Genomic DNA, 22,226 nt, shown 5'->3' with positions numbered 1-22,226 from the left:
CGCCACGCTCATTGGCCGTATTCGGCGGGGTTTTAATCTTCGCGATATTTATTGGTGCTTTTACCGAAATGCATATCGATCGCGGGAGAAACGGGAGGATGTCTGGCATGCGCGAAAATGTAGGATATAAAGATGCGAATATCTGTGAGAAAGGTACAATAATATATATATATATATATATATATATGAAGACGTAAAAGCAGAAATGCGAAGACCTGTGAAATACTTAAATAGGATGAGGAGTATGATGAGATGAAAAACGTAAAAAGTACGATGAAACGAGGACCGAATGTAAAAGAGATTGACCCTCTTAGCGCTTTTCTTTCCTTTTCCGTAATTAAGGTAGTAAATGTATTTTGCAAATGTATTTTGTTGCTACCGTGAAGGGGGAAAAGAAGGGAGATGGAAAGCGCGCGCTGCCGTAAGACGAGCTATACGGTTGCCTGGCAAAGGACCCTTCCTTAGCTAGTTGGCTTGCCAAATGTAAAAAGGATTGTTTGTCTCAGCCGCACTTTCCTCCCTTCCTGCTGCAGACGAGACGGAACGTATTTCTCGACTGCGGCACGAAGTAGAGCGTAGAAAGTGCAGCGACTGTAAAAAAAATTGGATTATATCATGTGACAAAGAACCGGCTACATTTACTTGGAGCGCCAAATGTAGAAAGTGCCGTTTCGTAGCCGCACTTTTCGCGTTTAAAGCGAAAAACGTCCTACACGATCGTACGTTTGGACTTCGGCGAGGCCGGGACGGCGCGGCGGCGGGGACGAGGAAAGAAAGGAGCGCGAAAGGGGCGGGACGCCCTTATTTCCCCCTGGGCTCGCGTAATTTTCGGGAAATTTCGGGATCGCGACGTTCCCCTAGATTTAAGGAGGTCGTATGTCGCGGCCCCCGATATATATACCGGGTTATCCAATTAAAATGCAACGCAGCGCGCGCGCCAACATAATTTTCGCGCCGGTGTTCCGCTTTTGAGCGTACGCGGGAGGTCTATTCTTTGACGGGTATAAAGTTCTCCCCGTTTTCCCTTGCCACAGGGAAATTTAATACTGCAGAAAAACCGTGGAGCATTCTATCCTGATCTATTTGATCAAACGATCAAAAGAGCCGAAAGACGTAAATAAATTAATTGCGCGAGAAATTACGAAAGGTGTCCCTGGCGCGAGAATCACTCGATCACGATATATATTCAAGTGGTATTTCATTCAGACGCAGAATGTGATCGTCGAGCGACGAAGTCGAGGCTCTAAATATCTTCGGAACTTATCGCTCTTTTTTGTTCCCTCTTTCGATATTATCGTCACTGCTATCGACTGAATCTTCGCTTTCCGGGAAAATCGAGGCGCGTTACGTCGAGCATCGCTAATTGTTACTTAGAATCCAACTAGTGTCACGGCACTGAAAATAGACTCGGTCAGGCACGCGCGCGCGCGTGCGAGAGAGAGAGAGAGAGAGAGAGATTCTTCTAAGGAGCTTTTCCAGGATTTCCCATGCAATTATCGACTAACGAGCGGGCACGTGGAGGTCGGTGATGCAACATAATTGCATTCCGGTGCCCGCGGAACGCGAACGCTTCGAGAACTCGCAATAACTCAAGTGAAGAACTTCCGAAACGAGCGAAACTAGTCGGTCGCCGTCAAAATGGCAGCCACACGAACAGTTACGTGGGATTCCTTGTAAGGACAAAACTATCCGCGCCCGCGAAATAGCGCGCGATGCGTCGAGAAAGACGGCTGTCACCCAGGATGGTTATATAAAAAAAACCGATGAATTCTCTGAAAAGTATTTGACGAAGGAAGGAAAAGAGACGATTTGGTACGTTTACACCCAGCGACCTAATCGCGGCCTGACCTATATTGTGACTCGAAGTAGGTCTAGTCATCATTCGTTTACACCGAAAGAGACCTAAAAATTGACGGGATCGTATTTAGGATTGCCCTGAATTGCAGCGAATCCGAACAAGCAAATAAAGCTTCTAGGACACGTCGCGCGTGATCGCGCGTTTACATCGCAAATGATAACGGCCTATTTCGGGTCACTAAAATACGCAGCTTGACCTGAAGCCAGGTCCGGTCGCCTATCAAGTGTTTACAGCAGGCGGCCTAAATAATTTAGGTCGAATTTGAGGTATAGGCCGCGGCCGAAATTTAGGATGTAAACGTAGCCAATATTAATGATAACAAAAACGAACGCAACGATAATAATAATAGCAACAGGCAATCAACAGCGTCGATAGCAGCGACAATAATATCGATAATAATAATAAAAATAGTAGTAAGAGAGCGTGAGGAATTTTCAAACTTCTTTTCTAGCTTTCTCGCGTTTCTCCTCGATATCGATAATCGACGGCCGACCATGTCGACGAGATCGAAGTGCAGTTTCCTCACGAAGTGACGCCGGGGCGTCGAAAGAGCGGACCTCACGTTGCGCGCTTCCGGAAACTCGCTTCATCCGGGTCGAAAGTTGGACGTCTCAGCACGGAGCGTCGGGAGACGAGTTATTGGCGAGTTCTCGAGGCAAGCTTGAAATTGTGGAATGCGATTATGTCGCGTCACTTCTGTCGCCGTCGATGGTCGATAATTGAGTGAGAAATCGGGCCGAAACTTCGCTCCGAAAGGCCGCGTACGCCTTTCAGAGTCTCGCATAGGTGGGATCAATCCGTCTCTCGATGGTTTTCGTTATTGGCTCGCTCTCTCGCTTTTCACCGTAATTGACCTGGAAACATTTTGAGGACGTAAGGCATCCTGGATTACTTTCGGTAAAGACTTTATTGTGTAGAGTGTGGCAGAACCTCATTTTGATGTCACGTGAAGTTTTGAAGTTTAATAAGATAGACAAGATAGTCGAACTTTGCGCCGTATTATAGTTATCAACGTAATACGAGGGGAATGGATATAAGCAAGAGAAAAATGATAAAAAGTAACGATAAGTATACCTAATATCTCGCTGGGAATAATATTAAAAATAATAGATAGTGAAAGATGTGTGAAGCAACATACATACGTGTGCGAAATGTATTTGTTTAATACATTTTTCAACGCGGTATAAATTTGATATTTTAAAAATGTCATGAAAATGCATATCATACCACGCGAGATTTTATATCGGAAACATTGATAAAAGATTGAGATTTTTCGCCAGTCTTTTAAAATTCTCTAAATTTAATCGAAATATATTGTTACGGAATTATTTGCTAATTATTGTTAAATCTATCTTCCCCTTTTTGAGAAAAAACAAGAAACACGCAAATTCGAATTATTTGCACGTATATAGTTCTATTTCTATTAATCAAACACTAAATACTCTTCAAAAGTCGAGTTTATTGAAGTAAGAGTTCTCTGTTTTGCGCACCGACTTATTACAAAGATCAAGAAGCTTGATCTATCTGAAACATCGAAATAAGCTCTGTCGCGCGCAAGTCTCGATCGCTCCTTCGAAAGGTATTGCAGAAGGAAAGAGCGGTGTGGAGGAAGATGCGCGTTATCCTTTCCCTCTTCCTTTTAATATCCTCCCAACCCGTCGGGATCAGAACAGAGGCAAAAGGACGACAAGAACGACCCGACGCAAGGAGGAGGGCAAAAAGACGAAACGAACTTGTTGGACTTAGCGAGGAAGGGATTTTGTGCTTTGGAAGCTTTCCTTTTGGAAAGGACGATGATCAATCTTCCCTCTCGTTTTACATCTCCCCTTTTCGTTCCTTTATGCCGTTTAACAATGGAAACATGAATAAATATGACGCAGGGATATTAATTTGATTACATTGCCTCTTTGTGTAGTTCTTATTATTACTCACGTCGATTATCACTGGCATTAACCATTATGACAATTATTATTGTTATTATTAGATCTTCCTGGAATCTCCCAGAAATTTCGAAGTCTTTAAGTTTGCAATGTTCGAACGTTCTCAAAGTCTCAGAGTTTCCAAGGTTTCGAGACTTCCAAGGTTCAGAGTTCAGAGTTCCAAAGACATCCAAGATAGGTATCTCAAAGGCTCAATTAAAGTTCTAAAGTTACGAACATTTCAACTCGAGTCTCAAAGTCTCAGAAAAGTTCGAAATTTTGAAGTTCCAAAAGGTCGAGATCCCAAATTCGAAGGTTCAAAGAGTTCGGGTTTTCAAAATTACAGCCTATGAAAGTTTCGAGACTTTTATTTTTTAACGTTGCCATCAGGAACAAACGCTTCAAAGTTCAAAAATTTGAAACACGACTTTTAGCCACGTTCTATAAATATTTATCACAAAATTGCGTAATCTCGAAGAGCATTATTGTAATGCCGGGTCTGGAAAGAAGTCGAAAAATATGCAAGAGTAATATCCGAAATCTATTACCTCGCTGATAACAAATTACTGATAAATTATTGATGCAGTAATGTAAACGTGGCGGATCGTTGAGCATAACGTGATGCAGAATACATTATAAAGGACGACGTATGAGGCCGGCTCGATATTATAGTATTTCCATATTTATGTAAGCCAATGTTACATTTCGACGGGCCCGTCGCTCGCGCGTATAAACAATAGCGGGCGAATATCATTTTAGCGACATTGCTCGTGATTTACGACGTGAGCGATGTGCGTATGTGCGTATACGCGAAAATAATATGGCGCATTGGTGATAAATGGCGCGTCCCATGATTCAATATTTACACGATTGTTATGATGTGTTCCCCCGGTTTCAGCGATATTAAAACAGAATGGCCACTACTCTTGAGAAACGAATGGTCCGATTAGCGATGGGAGGCTGCTATATATAACGAGTGTCGCGCGCGCGAAAAGCTGCCTATTAATAGCACGTGGCAGTCGCTCAAGTTAGAGAGCTATTTCAAATTTAATTTAATTTTTAGAACTATTTTAATTAGACTTTAATCTTTGGGAAAGTTTAATTTTACGTTACTTGATTTAAGATATATTGGAGAAACAGCTTCGATTTAAATTATTACGGAAAACTGAACGTTTGAGGAAGAAAGAACAGGAAATCTAGATTTAAATTTTAAACGCTCACGTCTCTTGAAAATTTGAAGAATATAATATTTAATCGTACTAAATATCTATTTTTTTAAGATTAAAGTAATTTATTCCATTTTGCCACTAATAATATATTTAATTGTTCTATAAAATAATTAAAGAAAATAAAATATATTTTATTTACTTTTACATTTGTTTGCCATAAAATATAATTAATTCTTTGAAAATTGTTTGGAAGTTGCACTGCTGGTGTCCCTCTGTAAAAATGGCGCCCATTAAACTTCTTTACTACGAGATTTAGCAGTCACGTCGCGTTGTAAAACTAAAAAGTAGATTACAAGCGCCGAATTACAAGCGACCTGCCTAAGAAACAATTTGCAACCTTAACCGTAACAATTAGGTAGTTTCTTCGAGGAGAACCGGATCCGTTATCAGACAAACGCGATTTGTACATCCCCCCGTCGATTTATCCTTCCACGGTCGGATCCTTGTGCCTCGTGGTCCTTTTGGATGTCCCGCTGCTTGTATCCCGGCCACGCAATTAGCAAAAGCCGCGCGATAACGTCGAAAGATCTATCTGGATGGATGCCGGATCATTAGGCACCTCTCCGTTTCTCCTATATACATTCGTCGAGGAATGCGGCCCTTAACATTGGAAAAAGTGGTCGTTAAAAGCTTCCCGATACATTGTTGTGTTATACAGGGTGTCGCGACATTATCGCGCCAATGTGTCGCGGCATTTATCACGACTTTGCGAATCGTCGACGCTACATTTATATTTTACATCCTATATGCGAAAGATTTCTATGCCGAGAATCCGTGCAAATATTTTAAGCATTGCTCTATTTTTTTTTAATTATTTACTATCGAGAATTTATATTTCTCCTTTATTTCATGTTTAACTTTTTAAATTTTGCGCGTGTCGCACCGAATGCGCGACTCTCGAAGGTATCACTGGACGTTTAATCAAGTCAGAAACGGAAAAAAAAACTGAACTTTGCGGCGGAATTTATCGCGATGCGACGCGGAAGTGATAATTCATTTACGTTCCCTACGTGTTCCTTTCAAAAGCAAAAACGGATTACTCCTGCTCTCTTTTCTTCCGTCCCTCGCTCCGCATACACCCCCTAATATATACGTGTGGAATTTAGGGAAAAACTTTTCCGCCGGTCCCGCTTCGCGCGCGCGCGTCCCGCAGACGGAGGTCGGGCGTGTTTAATGCGTTGCAACACGACCGCGGTGATTTAATCGGGCTTACTTTGCGGGGGAAATATGGTGGAATCAGGGAAACGCATTTATGCGGGCTTACACGCGGCCTGGGTTATGAACCCCCCCTCTTCCCCGTCCTTGTTTAGCGGGAGGATACGCTAAATTCGCGAATTAGAGTTGCACAACGAAGTTCCGTCCGCGCGGCGCGCGATCAGCAACTTGCGCGTCCGCTTGCTCGCGCGCGTATAACATTGTTCTATGTTTAGCAACGAGTTTCTGCGGTGTTATGATCCCTTTGTAGATCAGACGTGAAGTTTCGCGGGATATCTCGAGGCGCTAATATAGCAGATGCTCGGAATATTCGAGGATGCCGAGCGTTTTAATCTCGGGGGTTTCTTTCGAAGATCTGCAATTTCTAGAAACGCATTGGTGTCGAAAGAATTTGATATCTATCTTCCTATCTCTTTTCCTTAGAGTTTTTAATTCAGATTTGAAATTGCCAATCTCGGAGCTTCTCTTTTATTCTAATATCATTGGATTAAAGAATTTAAGAAAAATCGGCGTTTTGAAAATCTAGGATATTTCTGAATTTCTTTATTTTTGAATAGAACGTATTGATTTTTCAAGTTTATGATTTTGGAATCTTCAATTCTCAAGTATCTTGGGCGTTGCAGGAATTTAAATTCTTTAAATTCTCTGAGCTCTTCATTACGGACAAAAATTTTAGACAAAATTTCAGAAATATAAAATTATGTGTATTTACATTCAATGATAATCCTAGATAATAGTAATACATTCTCTTTTTTTAGTGAGAGCTTTAGATTGCTGTTAATGCAAATTAATATTAATGTAATACGTTCATACAAATTCATAAAGCTAAATCTAGTAATAAGAAAGCTAAACGGCAGAAATTTTCACCGTTCTGACTGAAATATGCAGCGAGCTGATGTGGGATTACAAATGTAAATATATTATCCAATGATATTTTGACCCAAGAATAATGATAGCCGAGGAGACACTGAAAGGAGGCTATGTCGTGGATCGTGTTGCGGTTATCGAATTATATTCAGCAACATCTTGGGTCAACAATAATACCGGGGAGATGAACGAGACCAGAATTGCGCTGCTCAAAATGGATATGCAAATTCTATCTGTAAATTCTGCAAGAGAAAGCGATCCAATTTCAAATGTGTGTAGCATTTTAAATCAAACAAGAATACATCCGTTAGCTTGCTGAGGCTTAATTCGTCAATTCTATAGTAACATGATTTCTGCTGTTAAAATAAGTGTGAAGCAATGTTTGAAGTTAATCAAAGAACGCAATCTTGTTACGTCTCCTTGCGGTGTGTTACTTCGCGACAAGTTTATTTTCGATCGCCGATCACTCGAAAATTGTCTCTCGCGTCCTCACATTTTCAACGAGAATAAATTGACCACGCGTCAAAAGAGTCCGCCATCAAGCGCTGACGTGATAAGGGCAGGAAGAACATTCTGTGTGTAATTTTTCAAAGGTATCTCTCTTTTCGGATAAGTTCGGTCCCCTCGAAGCTCGCAGTATCTCGCGGTCTCACGTGCACCTGGAACTCATAAGCGCGTATGTGTCGGAGTACCTTAAAAGGATCCAAAAGGATATTCCAACCCTCCCCCTAAGTCCTCCCCCGTCCCTCCCTTCTTCTCAGCCTCCCCGTTCTTCCAGACGTGGCGGCAGAAGCGTCCGGAGGAACGCGGCTTTAAGCTTTAAAGCTCACCGTCATTCTTCACCGCTGGTACACCGAGCTAAAAGAAGGATTTCCGTTTTCCTTCCCTCCTACCCCTCCTACCTCCTCCTACATTCTCCACCTTCCTCTTTCCTCCTTCCTCTGTCCCTCGCCATTCCACCGATCCATCTGCTGGAAAAATGGACGTCGCGGGAAAATCAGATGGCGGAGTTCGCGTGACGCGAAAAGGCGGCTTTTGCCTCGCCACCGGCTTTCCGCAGGACGCCGATTAATGGCGCTTCTCTGGTGAAGTTTGAGTTCTTTTTGCCAAAGAAGTAGTTAAAGTGCGAGCGATTCCTTCGCTCGGAGTCTCGGACTCAAAAAAGTAATAATTAAATGATAATTAAGTGCGATAACGCTAAGGCATCAGCCCGGTATCCACATTTCTTGCTGCAAACTGTTTTAAAAGTGATTATAAACAATCTATTGATTATAAACTTATCTGATATTGAAAAAGAATGAAAAGAAAATGAGATAATTTTCAAGATTATTCTTCTCTATTCTCGAGAAACATAAATATGTATATCTATATCTATTATTACGACGATTTCTATAGAATTAAAATTTAAAATTTATAGCGCTTAATCTATACCTACATAAAATTGAAATACATTTTGATATCAACGTTCAATCTTTAATAGAATTCTTAGAATCATAATTGTAATCAACTTAAGTAGATTACAATTTATCGTTAGCTTTGTCGCAGATGTTTCGGACCTTAAATTTTTGGAATAATAGAAATTTTTAAAACCTCGAGCTCTATCGAAGCTCGAGTTAGTCTGAACTGAAGCTGAAGATCTCGAAGTTAGTCGCAGTTCAGAAATTTTTGCAAATTCTCAATTATCTTTTTTTGTTGTTGAAAAACTCGAGTTCTTCGACGTCCGGATACTTAGTGCCTTAGCTACTTATTCGGTTCGAGTTTCCACTACTTGGCCCTTCGTATACCTCTGGTAATCCTAAACCCTTCGATCATGTACGCGCGGACCCATCGCGTCCATCGTGCGCGACGTAGCTTTAAGCTCGAAAGCTTCCCCTTCGTCCAACTACGCTATTCTTCACTTTCGCCATAGCCATAGCTGAAAGAAGGATTTCCGTTTTTTCCTCCCGCTTCCGGCTCCCCTCGTGTTCGATCCCCCTGCAGGTCGTCGGAAAAATGGACGGGGCTGAAAATCAGACGGCGAAATCTTCGTAATTCGAGACGGAATCTCCTTTATACCCTCCTCCTCCTGTCGAAGGATTGTCCGTCGACAGAGAAATATCTCGGGGCGATTTCAATCGAAAGCCGCGGTCGCCGCGTTTATTTCTGTGCGTTCAAAGAATTTCCTCGCGAATCCGTTTTACTCTGGGCTTCGACAAACTTCAATATCTCTCGATACGCTACTAAAATTGTGTTGCATCGCGAGAACGTCTTTTAACCCTCCGTCTGTATACGCGGGTCTACGGCATCCGAGCCAAAATAATATCTGCTTGTAACTGTAAAACTTGCAAGCCTGCCAGAAAATATCAAATAAACGATTGATCAAAATGACTATAAAATCGTCAACTACAATGTAGACGTACGTTTTGTGAATTTTTTCAGATTTTTTCAAATACTTTCAAATAGTAGAGAAAAATAACGTCAAATGTGACAAACCCACGTATACACTCCAAAGGTGTAAAAAGAAACATATACACACGGAGGGTTAATATTGAAATACGTTAATTGATATCTCATATTCAATATTTAATTTAATATCTGCTTTGTCAGCTCATAGACGCTTCTGTAATCCTAGAACTTTATATTTAACATTTACTATAACAATTTAATTTAACCATTTCATTATTTTGTATCCCAATAAAACATTTTATCTTTTATTACAGAAAATCGTAATGTTCTGATATATTGTAGCACATTTCCCACATGCTATTTCTCATCAGTGGAAAACGGACAATCGTCAGATTTTCACGAGATTTTCAACGGCGTTTTTCTCTCTCAGTTTTTCCGGGCCGACTGGACTGAAAAGCGATCGTTTATCCTCGCTACGCGGAATTCCTCTCTCTTCGTCAAGGTAGAGTCTCTCTCTTTTTTACTCGTCCGGAATAATCGTTTGTCCCTCTCTACGGTGAAAATTCTTATTCGGTGTGAAAGAAGAGAAAAACGAGGAGAGTAAACGAGGACAAGCCGACGTCCGCGTCGTTCCGGGGCGGGGCACAATGGAGATTTTTCATTAAAACACTCAAGTCGGCCGCTTCCGGCAGCGTCCGGATAAACTGGAGTAGGTTTTGTCCGTCTCTTCCGCCTCGCAATTGAGTTAAATGGATAAAGCGCGAAAGGCCTCTGATCTCCGCTTTTTACAGGAGGACGTGAAAAAAACGGCAGGACATCTTGTGAACGAGTGTTGGGGAAACCTCAAAGGTATTTCTGACAAACGCTCGAAATATCAGAAATTGCATATTTTTTTTTAGCAAAACTATTTTATGTGGCGATGTATTTTAAAATTCTAGGCAACAATTACATATTAATATAAAATTATTGAAGCAATATTCTACGAGATATAATTCGTACGGTTGTAAAATTAATGATACAAATCTTTTGAAAAATAATTTCATAAAAGGAAATTCTAGTCTCGTTTGATATTTAATTCAATTTAACTTATATATCGCTTTGCAGTTTTTCTAGCTTACTACGAAGTAAGCATTATTAATCCTATTTATTTTAATTATCATGTTTAGCGCACGCCATTTAATCTAATTTAATTTTTGTTTACTTCGTTGTGCCGACATTTTCTATGATTTTACATCGTAATTTTAATCTGTGCAATTCCAAGCTAAATACTATAGATTTCCAAACTGATAATCAGCTGATCATCACCGACACCCTGAATATTATTTCCTCGTCTTTTCTGTGGTATCGTGTGTCCCCCCCTTGCCTCGCAAACCCATCAAGATGTCCGTGTTTCTCACGCGAGAACAAAGCGAAGCGCGCACGCAATTACCGGGCCGGCATCGCGCTCCAATTAGCGACGTCACTTTTCCGTCTGCGCCGCGCAATTTACCCCATCCTCCCCCTCCCCCTCCCCCCTCTTCGCCTGCCTCATGTCGTGACCACCGCCGCGTGATCTCTCCCGATCTCGTTTTCCCATCGCGAATGGATCACACCTGTTTCTCCTTCTCTTCTCCCCCGTCGTCGATCTCTCGCAACCGCGGTCGATCGAGCGTGCAGATCCGCTTCGCGGTCGAACGAAGCGAGCGGAGCGATGAGGAGAGAAAGCGGAGGACCGGGGTTCAGCCTGGGGTCGCGGAGAGGGAGAGAGAGAGACCGCGGGTTTTTGCACGGCGCGAATTTTTAATGGCGATGTTTGCGCGCGGCTTCTTGCGCGACCGGAAATTCCGTTCCACCGCGGTTTCCGCGACACGGGCGTGAAGCCGGGAAAATTGCGTGTCGCGGTTCGACGATCCGGGGGGAGGGAGACGAGGGCGTAGGGGAGGAAGGAGAGAGAGGACCAGAGGAAGAAAGGTGGTTCACAAACGGATGCACAAGATTTTGTCTTAAGAACCCGTCACACTGTGTGTGTGAGACTGTGCATATAATCGACAGCATGTGCATAATTCACGAATCTGTGAGTTTTGCCAATTTTATTTTCGACTTGGCAAAGCGTCGCTATGTAAAGAAAACCGTTGCACGTCCATTACTGGACAAGCCAAATCCGTAAATTCTGGAAAATTTAGTCGTGTTCTAAATCGATTTCTATTGCTATTGTTACACTTCCGTTTTAGCAACTACTAATTTTAGAAAACCATCTCGTCGCATCGGTATCCAATCCCGGTGACTTTGATCCCCGTCGACTATCCGAAATGTCAGAAGTGTCAGAACCACGCAGATTCGGATACACGGTTATGACTCTTCACCCTTCCGCTATAATGAACGCTCACGCAATGTGGACGCAAGAGGACGGCGTCATTAAAGCCGGTGGCGTACTCTTTAACAGCATCCCCCTCTCCTCCTCTCCGCTCCATACCTTCCCGGAATTCCGGGTTTTTCCTTTTGTTCGGTCCCTCGCGCGACTATAATGAATTCAACAGCGGCACGAAACACAGGTCATCGATGTCGCACCCGCTTTCGCGAATTCTTTCGGGTAAGTTCGCCGGGATAATTAATCCTTCCTCGAGCGTTTAAGGATTTAGTGTTTTAATTTTATTTTGGTAACTTGGATGCATAATTTCATGACTCTCCATTATATGGATTCGCAGTGTGAATATTTTATAACGCAGACGATTTTGTTTCTTACAATAAGAAACGGGAGTGTCAGCAAACCGGATGGTTTTGGACAGCATATTTTACTCATTTATTAATTGAATTGACCCAATGAAAATACGAAAATTGATTTCAAGAGAATTTAATTCGTGATCTAATTATCGAAATTAAACGAAAATAAATTTAGGAGGCTACCCATTCTCCCTCCTCTTCTCCTTTATCATCTTTCTACTCTTTTTTTTTTTTCAATATCTCATTTTCCTTATTCATATATAAAGAGGAGAAAAGTATCGGAAAAAGAATTTCATCCATTTTCTCATAACGCGCGCTTATATTTCTCATCCCGTTCTCGCAACGCATTAAGCTAATAGTGCGAGGTGAGATACTATATAATTCGCGGAAAGATATCGACATTTTGCGAATCGACACACCGCCAATGCGAAAAATGTCACCTACGATCTGCCCATCTATCTGACTGGACTATTCGCGTTGGACTATTCGGACATTCGCGTTGAAGGCGACCTGACACCGGAAGGGGCAGCCGGTGTAATTTAGTCCGAATCTTCAATTTTGTGACGCGCGGTCACGCTGAAAAGCTATTATATATTTATCCGCTACGATCGAAACGCGACAATCGATAAGTACGCGAGGTCCGTTTTCGCGTATCCCGCATTCCCGCCGCACCGGGAAATTGAGCTCGCCGAAATTATAACTCTCTCGACCGCGTGCCGCAGACAGAAGTGAGATGGAGAGAGAGCGAAGGAGAACGAGACGGGCAATGCACCCTTACACTGCTATAGAGACAAATAGAGAGAACAGGGCGACGAGGGTGGTTGTGATGCGGGGGAGACAGCGCACGGTCTCTAGTTACTTACTGCGGATCGATTTTGAAGCGGCTACCTGCAGACCAATCTTCCACTTTCCTCTTCGTAGAATCGATTAGAAAAAAAACTGCCACGACAATAGAGAAAAAGTCGCGAAAGGCGACGCGACGTGTTACCGCACACAACCCAACACAACCTTTCTCCTACGAACAACGAGCGGCGAGTCAAAGCCTCTAGAGATCGCGGTAAACTTCCTCCGCAAGTTTTATGTCATAATATTTTTAAGCAATTTCCGTGCACTCTTAAAGCGCGTCTTTATTGTCCGCGTTTTATTATTGCTATTAAAATTTCACGTTGCATGATGATCTATGTAAAAGTAATGAAAATAGTATCACATTTTTATTGGAAAATTATAGTATCGCGTTTAGATCCTCCATCAGTAGATTTTTCCAACCGAGAAGAAATAAAAAATATTGTGAGATTTATAAAATATAAAGGACGAAAGTGTGTATGCTAAACCTTTCGTAACCCGTATACATATATTTTTAAATTAAAAATGCTTTCGCGACACACGTGCTTAAAAAAAAGGTAAAAAATTACTTAAATATTATTTTACTAAAAAATTAGATATTACTTCATAACTAAAGCTTATACGGAGGGCAACGTGTCTAATTACTAGCTCTGTCACTTTATATTATTACAATTAATTATTTTCCTGAATACTTATACTATTTACCAAATAAAGTTATAAAGTGTTCACCGAAATGGATATCGAAGCTCTTGCGACGTCCTGGATAGGGAAGCCCAGGTTCAATTTGATCCCGAATGTAGCAGCATCGCAACTGCAGCCGGTGCAGCGGCACGACCGGTTTCCGAGAAGTCCATCGCAATTCGCAATGCCGAACGCGATCGATCGAAGCTGCGCTTTGCTGAAATGTCGTCCGCAAATAGAGCTGTCGGACGGCATGCATGATGTTATTTATTGTCGCGGTCGAATCGCGAGACGTCGACCGCGACCTTAACCCTTTCAGCGATGAGAAACAATCGCGGGATAGATCGGAATAGATCAAAGAGAGAGAGAGAGGGGGGGAAAGATTGTCGGAAGCCATATCAATCTGTGATTACGTTCCACATCGAACGCGAGCTTCTGCGAAACGATTAACTTAATCTAAGATCGTCAGATATTACATTAGCATTTTTATCGGTACCTTATTTTATCGACGCTTATTTATATTCTCCCTCATATTTGAATTGTAGGTTGTACTTTATCTTAACGATTTGATCTTACGAATTTAAAATTCCTAGTTCCTTAAATCTCGGATCCCGCGTTAAATTCAACATTTCATTGAAATGTAACTGTGCGAAGCAATTAAAACGCCAAGTGTTAAATTCTCTCGTGTCTTTAATACAACGGTGTGTAAACGAAGGTGCGGACCGATATCGAAGTAAATTGAAACATTGACAATTTTCCGTCGTGATCGCCCGAGCAATTATCCTGCCGCGCCGTGCGATTCGCAATAATAAAAGGCGCTTTCTGCGACAATAAAAGAAAGGTCTTATCAAACGCGGTCGACCGCGCGTACCATCTCTTGACGGCAGCGGGCTCGATCGATTCTTTCTCTCTCGCCGCAAAAAGGAAATATTATTTTAATCTTCCTCTCCAACCAGCAGGGCACTGATGTCTCAATAAATAGCGCACGGAGAGCGATTGGTCGACGTCCTTTAGAGAGCTCGCGATGGAACTGTCCAAGTTGATCTTTTAATTCGCGGGTTCTCCATCCGAAAATTATATTGGAGGAAAATCGCCTTTTTTAATTTTAATGAATTTCATCAAACGCGGCGAATATGTCGACGCACACATTTTTATATCAAGTAGAAAGCTTGTGTTTGGGGAAATTCTCATTACGCTTCCTAAATTACTGTGAATTTTGCGCCGCCGTCATTTAATCGTAAACTCGAACTCGCAGAGTTAACTGAGAGAAGGGACGATGAGAACCTATATCGACTTTCAAAGAGGGGAATGCGCGAAATTTGAGAGCCGCTGCTTTAACCGATGTCACACCAAGTGCACTCCGTTCTCTTTGTTACCGCTGCATCGGGCGATAAAAACGAGCGCTCGCCTCTCTTATTGTAATTGTACCTGCTACTTCTGTTTCTCTTGCTGGTGTCCGTCTCCCCACAGAGGAATCGCCCGCACTTCCGGTTTTTGCATCATTAATATTAATCGTAACAAAAATAATACCGAGATTGATTTTACCGCTGCTGTAGAAAGAAAAAAAAAGAGAAGGCTTTATCCCCCGATAACCAAATCGGCGTAATGATTATTTCGAAAATAAAAAAGAGCTCTTTAGCATCATCGTTATTATGCAACAAATACGAGGTTTTAATGTTATTAATATTAATTCTTCATTACGTATTGAAGTAACATCGGCGAACGCGACAGCGATAAACGTTAACGTAATATTCAATAACCGTTGACTGAGTGCTAAGCGTTATAATAATATTGCTGCGATATCGAAATGACGACGATACACGAATAATGACGATAATTAAATATTTTATATAAATATTAAAATAATACTGATATTGCATTCTATTATTTATTATTATTTATACATCGAATTATTAATGCGCGTATATCAATCCATGCTTTGAAACAATCAACTTTAACAGAGCGTAGTGAAATACAAAATATCGCCGGGAATGTATTCCCAAACCACTTCCATAATGCGAGATCATTTTATTCGTAACAATTGTGGATCCTGGTGATGCTAATCTCGCAGGATTCGCAAACCTCGGATACCAGACAGATGGGAAACGATAACGGAGGGAGAGAGGGAGAGGATGAGAGATAAATTTTCAGGAGAATTAAGATAATTACGCGATGAGAATCCTTTTTTCTACCCCCTTTAATCTTCCCCAAATTTAAAGGGCACTCTCTCTCGGACGAGGATAATCGCGCGGAAGGCAGGTCGAAGGGTCGAATTAGTATATCGGGGGCATGCGAAAGGTTACGAGGAGATTGGGGGTAGATCGAGATGGCCAATTTCGCCGGAGGGATGGCCGGTGGTTAAAACATAAATTGGCCTCGTCGTGGAGATTGAATTCACGTCGAACTTCCGAACAACACTCGACTCGAATTTTTTATTGGCCCGCGTAACGGGCCGCGTTGCGCTGCGGAATCGAGGCATGTTCAAGGATACGAGAATCCGCGGACTCTCCTTCTTAATAATGATCTGCAATCAGATGTTAAGATCTTTTCGGTCTTGGATATTAACTCTTCGTTCTCTGAGATCCTGTACTCGCCTCGCTCACTCACGTAGTAATTTTAGCGAACAACTTTGGCAAGAAAACAAAATAACACTCAAGTGGGGTGTTAAAAGTGGAGAAATCGTACCAATTTAAAGTTTAAATTTCTTAATTGAGATATACACGGTGAAACATTAGTTTTCGTAACTTATTGTTAGTAGATATTCTAGCGTGAGGTCTGAGGACTAAATATTTATTTCCCTCGGTGTGATTTGCTCATTCATATCGCTTACCTTGTATCCAGTCCTTCACTTTCCCTAGTTGTTCTCCAGTTCCCCATTTATGTTTTATTCATTTCCCTTTTGTTCATTCTGTTTTTCCCTCGATTTTTTTGCGTTCTTTCTCTATTTGTTCCACATTCGTTTTCCACTTGTTCTACATTTGTTCTTCGATTATTATTCTCCGATTATTCTTCATTTGTTTTCAATTTGTTCTCCGTTTGTTTTCCACCTTCCTTATATTTGTTTTTCATTTGTCGTCATTTATTCTACGCTCATTCTTCATTTCTCTCTCATTTGTTCTCCATTCGTTTTTCTCATTTATTCTCCATTTATTTTTCATTTATTCTTCATTTTATTCCCATTTATTTCCCCGTTTGTTCGCCATTCTTTCACGAAGCCAAATATGGGTTCGCGCGCGGTCAAGGCTCAATAACGTTTTGTCGCATGATCGATTTTCCGCTCGAAATTTCCTCGAAGTCCAACGAATGGATGTCAAGGCGAAACGCAAAGTTTTCCGGGAAGGACTCTGCACGTCAGACTTGGTTCCGAGATAAGAGAGCTGTAGTTATCCAAATAGAAATGCTCATACGCCCACGCTGGGGCATTCAAGGAACTCGACGTCGTATAAGTTGCTCAATGCTGTCACGTTTCCTTTTGAATCGGTTCGAAATTAATCTTTTAGAATGACTTCACGGAAAAATGTGTGTGTGTGTGTGTGTATATGTGTGCGAGAGAAAAAGAGAATACGCTATAATTTATTAAATTAATTTCAGCAAGTAACTGCGAGATTCTTAAGGTTCACGAATTTTATAAATTTAATATAAAAGCACGAAATACACACAGTATTTTAGTAAATTATCTTCGGTATTGCGAGAGAGACATCGAAAGTTATCTCACCGATATCGAGGTATCGGTAACCACGCTGGGCATCGCCGCCCGGCACTTACTCGTATCTACGACGTCGTCCTTTTCGATTTCCGGAATCGAGCGGCCGTCGAACTCACGTGAACTCTGACTAACCTCCCACCTTCCGGGCCACCGATTTCCTCGACATCGCCGGATAACTGGCCGGCGAGACGTCGGCGGTCTGTGTCTTCTCTCGGAAAATTTATCCGGAAGAGAACTTTTCCCGGAACTTAATACCTACGGTCGTATACGCACGACGTGCTTCGCGCCGACTTCCGCGTCGCTTCCGTGCGATTGTCGGACGAATGAAGAGCAAGACGTTATAACGACGAGTATATATAAGTAGAGCAAAGTGGGAACGTGGCGCACAGAGTGTCGCGGAACGAATCGAAGACGAGAGCGAAAATAGAATAAAGCAAGAAGTCGGCGGGGAACGACAAATAGAAACACTGTATGTCTTTTTAACTGAAGATTCGTGATTTAGAATCGAAAGAGCATTGTTATAAATTTAATTCGTTTCGATTTAATCTGTATTTAAAGTTGCATAAAAATTATAGAGATGCAAGTATAGAAAATCTATTTACCGCCATATAGCTTATCCAACGTAATCAAACAATGCATTTGGCCAATTAACAACTTTTATATATCTCAAATATCTCTTATATCTTCTTTTTATATCTCGACAGCGCGATGGGTAATTAACGAAACGACCTTTTCTTGCCGTGACGTAGAGAGACCTGCATCTAACAAGCTGTATCCTGCGGAAGAAATCTTTCTTTCCCCGATTATTAACTTTACTTGGTCGGTGAAATAGCTCATAGTCCGTAGAAAATATTTGATATTTTCAAAGGATTGATCATTTTTCTTTTGTGGCCTTTAAACGTTTGCACTGGCGGCGCTGTACTGGTCTCTTCCACAATCGCGCCTTTGACGTAGAGAGATAGTTCAAAGTTAGCATTTCCGATAGCAGTATTCGCTCTTCCCCGCGCGGGGATCAGCTTTATCAGAAACAGAAAATATGTGGAAAATCCCAGGCCTTTGCTCCGTGCGCGATATGTCTAGTTGTTGATTTCTGGTTATTTTAGAAAGTATAACGCTTCAGGGGCTCCGATCGCGACTCTCCGGGCGACTCACCAGTTCTCCAGTGCAGCGCCAGAGATTTCGCTCCGCCGCGGTGACTTTCTCTCCCCGCCGCCGCGCGTCGTTCGGTCGAGGCGTTTTCCCGAGGCCTAATCGCCTAATCGCGTTCGCGGAATCGACAAGGCGAGCGGCGACCCCGGGCGCGATAAATTCGTGCCCGCGCGTCCGCGGTGCAGCGCCCGCCCGCCGCTACTCGGTAATAAAGCGATCGATTCCTCGAGGCGACGTGGGCCGCGCGTTTCCAGGTATACCGCCCGCCAGCCGACGAGTTCAGAGAAGTCCTTATGGGAAATCGATATACGCCCGGGATTCTTAATACGCAAATGTCGTCTCGACCCCGAGATATACCAGCCGCGGTATCAGTTCTCGGCTTCCGTTCCCCGGAGCGGGATCCGAGGATCCGCGATACTTTCCTTCGTTACCCGATGATATCTGCAAAAATCTAAAGGAAATGTGAGAAACTGGTAAACTTATTTCACCGTATTGACGACGGGATTGCGATTAACGGGGAAGAAATTTCAGAATTTTTTGCACCGACGGAAACTAATAAACTTTTTAAAGATGTTCCACAAAAAGCTATTTCATCAAGAAACATAAATAAATTCTTAACATTGAATCTTATAAAAAGAGAATTTTTTTTATTTATATTTACAAGCTTCAAAGTTTCATTAGAAATTTTTATATAGAAAATCGCATATTTTAAAAAATTGTCACTTTTATAGTTTCAAAATTTAACGTTCCCAAAGTTCTAAATTTCAGAATTTTGTTAGCCATTAGCAATTTGGGGGAAAGGCTGCGAGATGGAGAGACAGGGAGATGAAGGAGAGACGCGAGCCTTTTCAGCGATCGTTCTGACACAGCGGGGAGAATCCGAAATCAGGAAACCATCCTTCTGGCCGACCCTACTTGCGCAGCCACCCTCATGTCAGCTCGCTTCCCTTTCACAATCCCCGCGCACAATTTCTCATTCGCTGCTGATCTACAGCGAACGAGACGGGACAAATGGTGGTCGCTCCTTTTGGCAAGGACGAAGGACTCGTTCGACCCTGGGGGCGAGGAGCACCGTCCGGCGTCCGTTGGGTTCCGGGGAGATCCATCTCACGACGCGGACGCTCGATCTTCCGCCGCGCCGCCGGGAAGCGACGGCTTCTCTTTTATTTCCGCGATTAGACGAGATTAATTCGCGGTGCCTGCGGGTGCTCGCGACCAGCGCGGGATAAGTCCTTTTATGGATCGCCGGCCGTTCGATCGCGTACTTTTGCTCATTAGTGCGGGAATTTTACCTGACAAATGGCCGAGGCTAGAAGAGGAAGAGAGAAAATGAACGTCGCGGGTCTTTAATTCTTTCCCATTAAAATCTATCTGTCTAATTATTCGAATAATTGTCCCTTAATAATCCATATTCGTTTTACAACTTTCCAACTCTCTTTAATTCCGTTTTGGCCACTCCTCGTAAATTTTTTAATTTTCTCCATGATCAGTACGTTGTTAAATTTCTATTAACAGTAAAGACATTTTAACCGACTCTACTGACTATTATTTTTTAATCATCAGTAGGATCGATTAAAAAGTCTTTACTGTTAATTACTTACCGGCGAAGTAAATATTACTACATATTCGGTTAAATTTCTTCTTTCTTTAGAAGCTTCCTTCTTCATTGTGACTTTTCAATTATTTATTTAGTTATACAGTTTTCATATCTTTGGAATCTTTTGCACTTCAACGTACACTCGGAATGGGACCATTTTTGTCGCTACATTTTTTTCTTGATCTGCTAAGCCTCGTCGTTTCCGCTGTATCATATACGACCGGCAATGAGGTTGATACTTCCCGAATGCTTGGCGCTAGGAAGATTTATGTCTCGCCGTGTATAAACTGTAACTGGGATGAAGAGGGAATTGGAGGCACTTAGTCGATGCGCGGGCGTTAAATATGGAAGCGAACGCGCCTTAATTAGCGTGCAAATCCGCCGAAATCCGCGAGGCGGGATGCGAAATTCGTGTCTCAGCGGCACGAGCTCCCGCTCGACGTCGTTCTCGTTTTCTCTAATGAAAGTAAATCTGCAATGTCGTGAAACTTCGGGCAAGCGATCCGTTCGCGAGTTGAACGCTGAAGCGATCGGCGGGGACTACGCGAGCTCTAATATTACGTGACATTTAAATCTCCATCAGAGATGTTTTTCTCTCCGAATTAATCTTGATCTGTTTAATTAATGCCCAAACTATCTCTTCTAGCAATTCTAATTTTTCTTCCATTATAAACTGTGTTACATATCCTCGAAAAGAAACCGATCAATCCTCGATCGATTCTGAAAGTTATTCGCAAAAATTACGTTTTAAATTTAATTGACTGCATTTAAAATGAAAAGAATATCTCTTACACCGAGAATATTTTCTGTGTGGAACTAATTCCTACTGATTTGATTACCTACTCGATATAGATCCGAGATATATTTTGTCAATGTATACGAATTATATCGTTTATTGCTTAATGATTTTTCTTGATATTTTCCGAAGTTATTATATTTTCTCTTCGTCGAATACGTTTTTTGCTTTTATGAAAAATAATCTTTTCGAGTTATATTTTTCCGAAGCTATTTTCTCTTTCAGAAATTATCTTTCTAGATATGACCGATTTAATTAATTCTCCAATTATATAGTACTATTTTCTCCATATTTCTGACTTTTCTCTCGCTTGACATATTACATCTCATCTTTATTCTCCCATTAAAAAGTACTCTAAATATTTCAATATATTTTATTCTGAAGATCTTCTTTTCATAATTAATTTGTTATGACGTGAGTAATTTAATTATTATTGTCTATAATTAGTAATTACTACTCGTGTTTTTGATATTTGTCATTTTTGACATCTATACGTACATATTTTCATAATTGGTACGCTCTAATCAGATAATAAAGATCTTTCCGAATTACTTCCTTTTAAAAATTAACTGTGGACGATTTAATTAATTCTGAAGTACCTCTGACATTCTCTGACATTAATATATTATTTAATAATTGATTAATGGTAAAGATACTTCTTTCCGGATTAATTTAATTTAATTTAATTTAATTTATTGCGATGCTTAGTGGAGAAATACAGTTATAGAGAGTATAAAATAAAGAGTGCACGCAAATGGTGAGTCATCAACACGATGTTGTTACTAAGCCTACCAGTGGAGACAGTGTAAGTAATATATAATATACAAACGATGGATTCGCTCACGAGAGTAAAATTTTGTCGTACAACACATTCGTCGCAGAATTTACAATACACACACAATAACATATAGATACATACACTCGCACACACACACACACACACACACACGCACGTGTGCGCGTTAGCAGACACGACATATCGTGCAAGCAATCAGTGATAATGCGCGGGTTGAGGTGTATTTCTGGCAGGAAATGCAGTCGATGAAATGAAGGTGGATGCAACTGTACGAAAAGAAGACAAAGAGGACAAGGATCTTATGTTAGAGGGAAGGTCGTTGAAATATTTGACTGCACAGAAGAAGGAAGCGCGAAACTTATTGGCAGAGTGATGCGATGGAAAAACATAGATTACTTTTTTTTACAATTAACGGGTGGATGATTTAATTAATTTCTCAATCATTATGTTTGACGTATTTCGACATTTCCCGATGAATTATTTAA

General features: G+C 41.5%; 1 protein-coding gene and 1 long non-coding RNA gene across 2 annotated transcripts in view; one reads left to right on the top strand and one right to left on the bottom strand.

Moving 5' to 3' along the window:
- LOC139821265 (interleukin-1 receptor accessory protein-like 1-B) overlaps positions 1–22,226 on the top strand; it is a 175,023-nt gene that overhangs the window by 71,858 nt on the left and 80,939 nt on the right. The gene's annotated exons all lie outside the window — the stretch shown is intronic.
- Positions 15,573–17,710, bottom strand: LOC139821266 (uncharacterized). The gene is made up of 3 exons (XR_011734221.1): positions 17,463–17,710; positions 16,528–17,166; positions 15,573–16,221 (listed from the first exon to the last, which is right to left on the bottom strand). It is a non-coding gene; the product is annotated as an uncharacterized lncRNA (long non-coding RNA).

The sequence above is a fragment of the Temnothorax longispinosus genome, chromosome 11, assembly GCF_030848805.1.
Source record: "Temnothorax longispinosus isolate EJ_2023e chromosome 11, Tlon_JGU_v1, whole genome shotgun sequence".
Lineage (NCBI taxonomy): Eukaryota > Metazoa > Arthropoda > Insecta > Hymenoptera > Formicidae > Temnothorax > Temnothorax longispinosus.
Note: the sequence above shows the minus strand (reverse complement) of the source record. Positions and strands in the feature narration are given on the sequence as shown.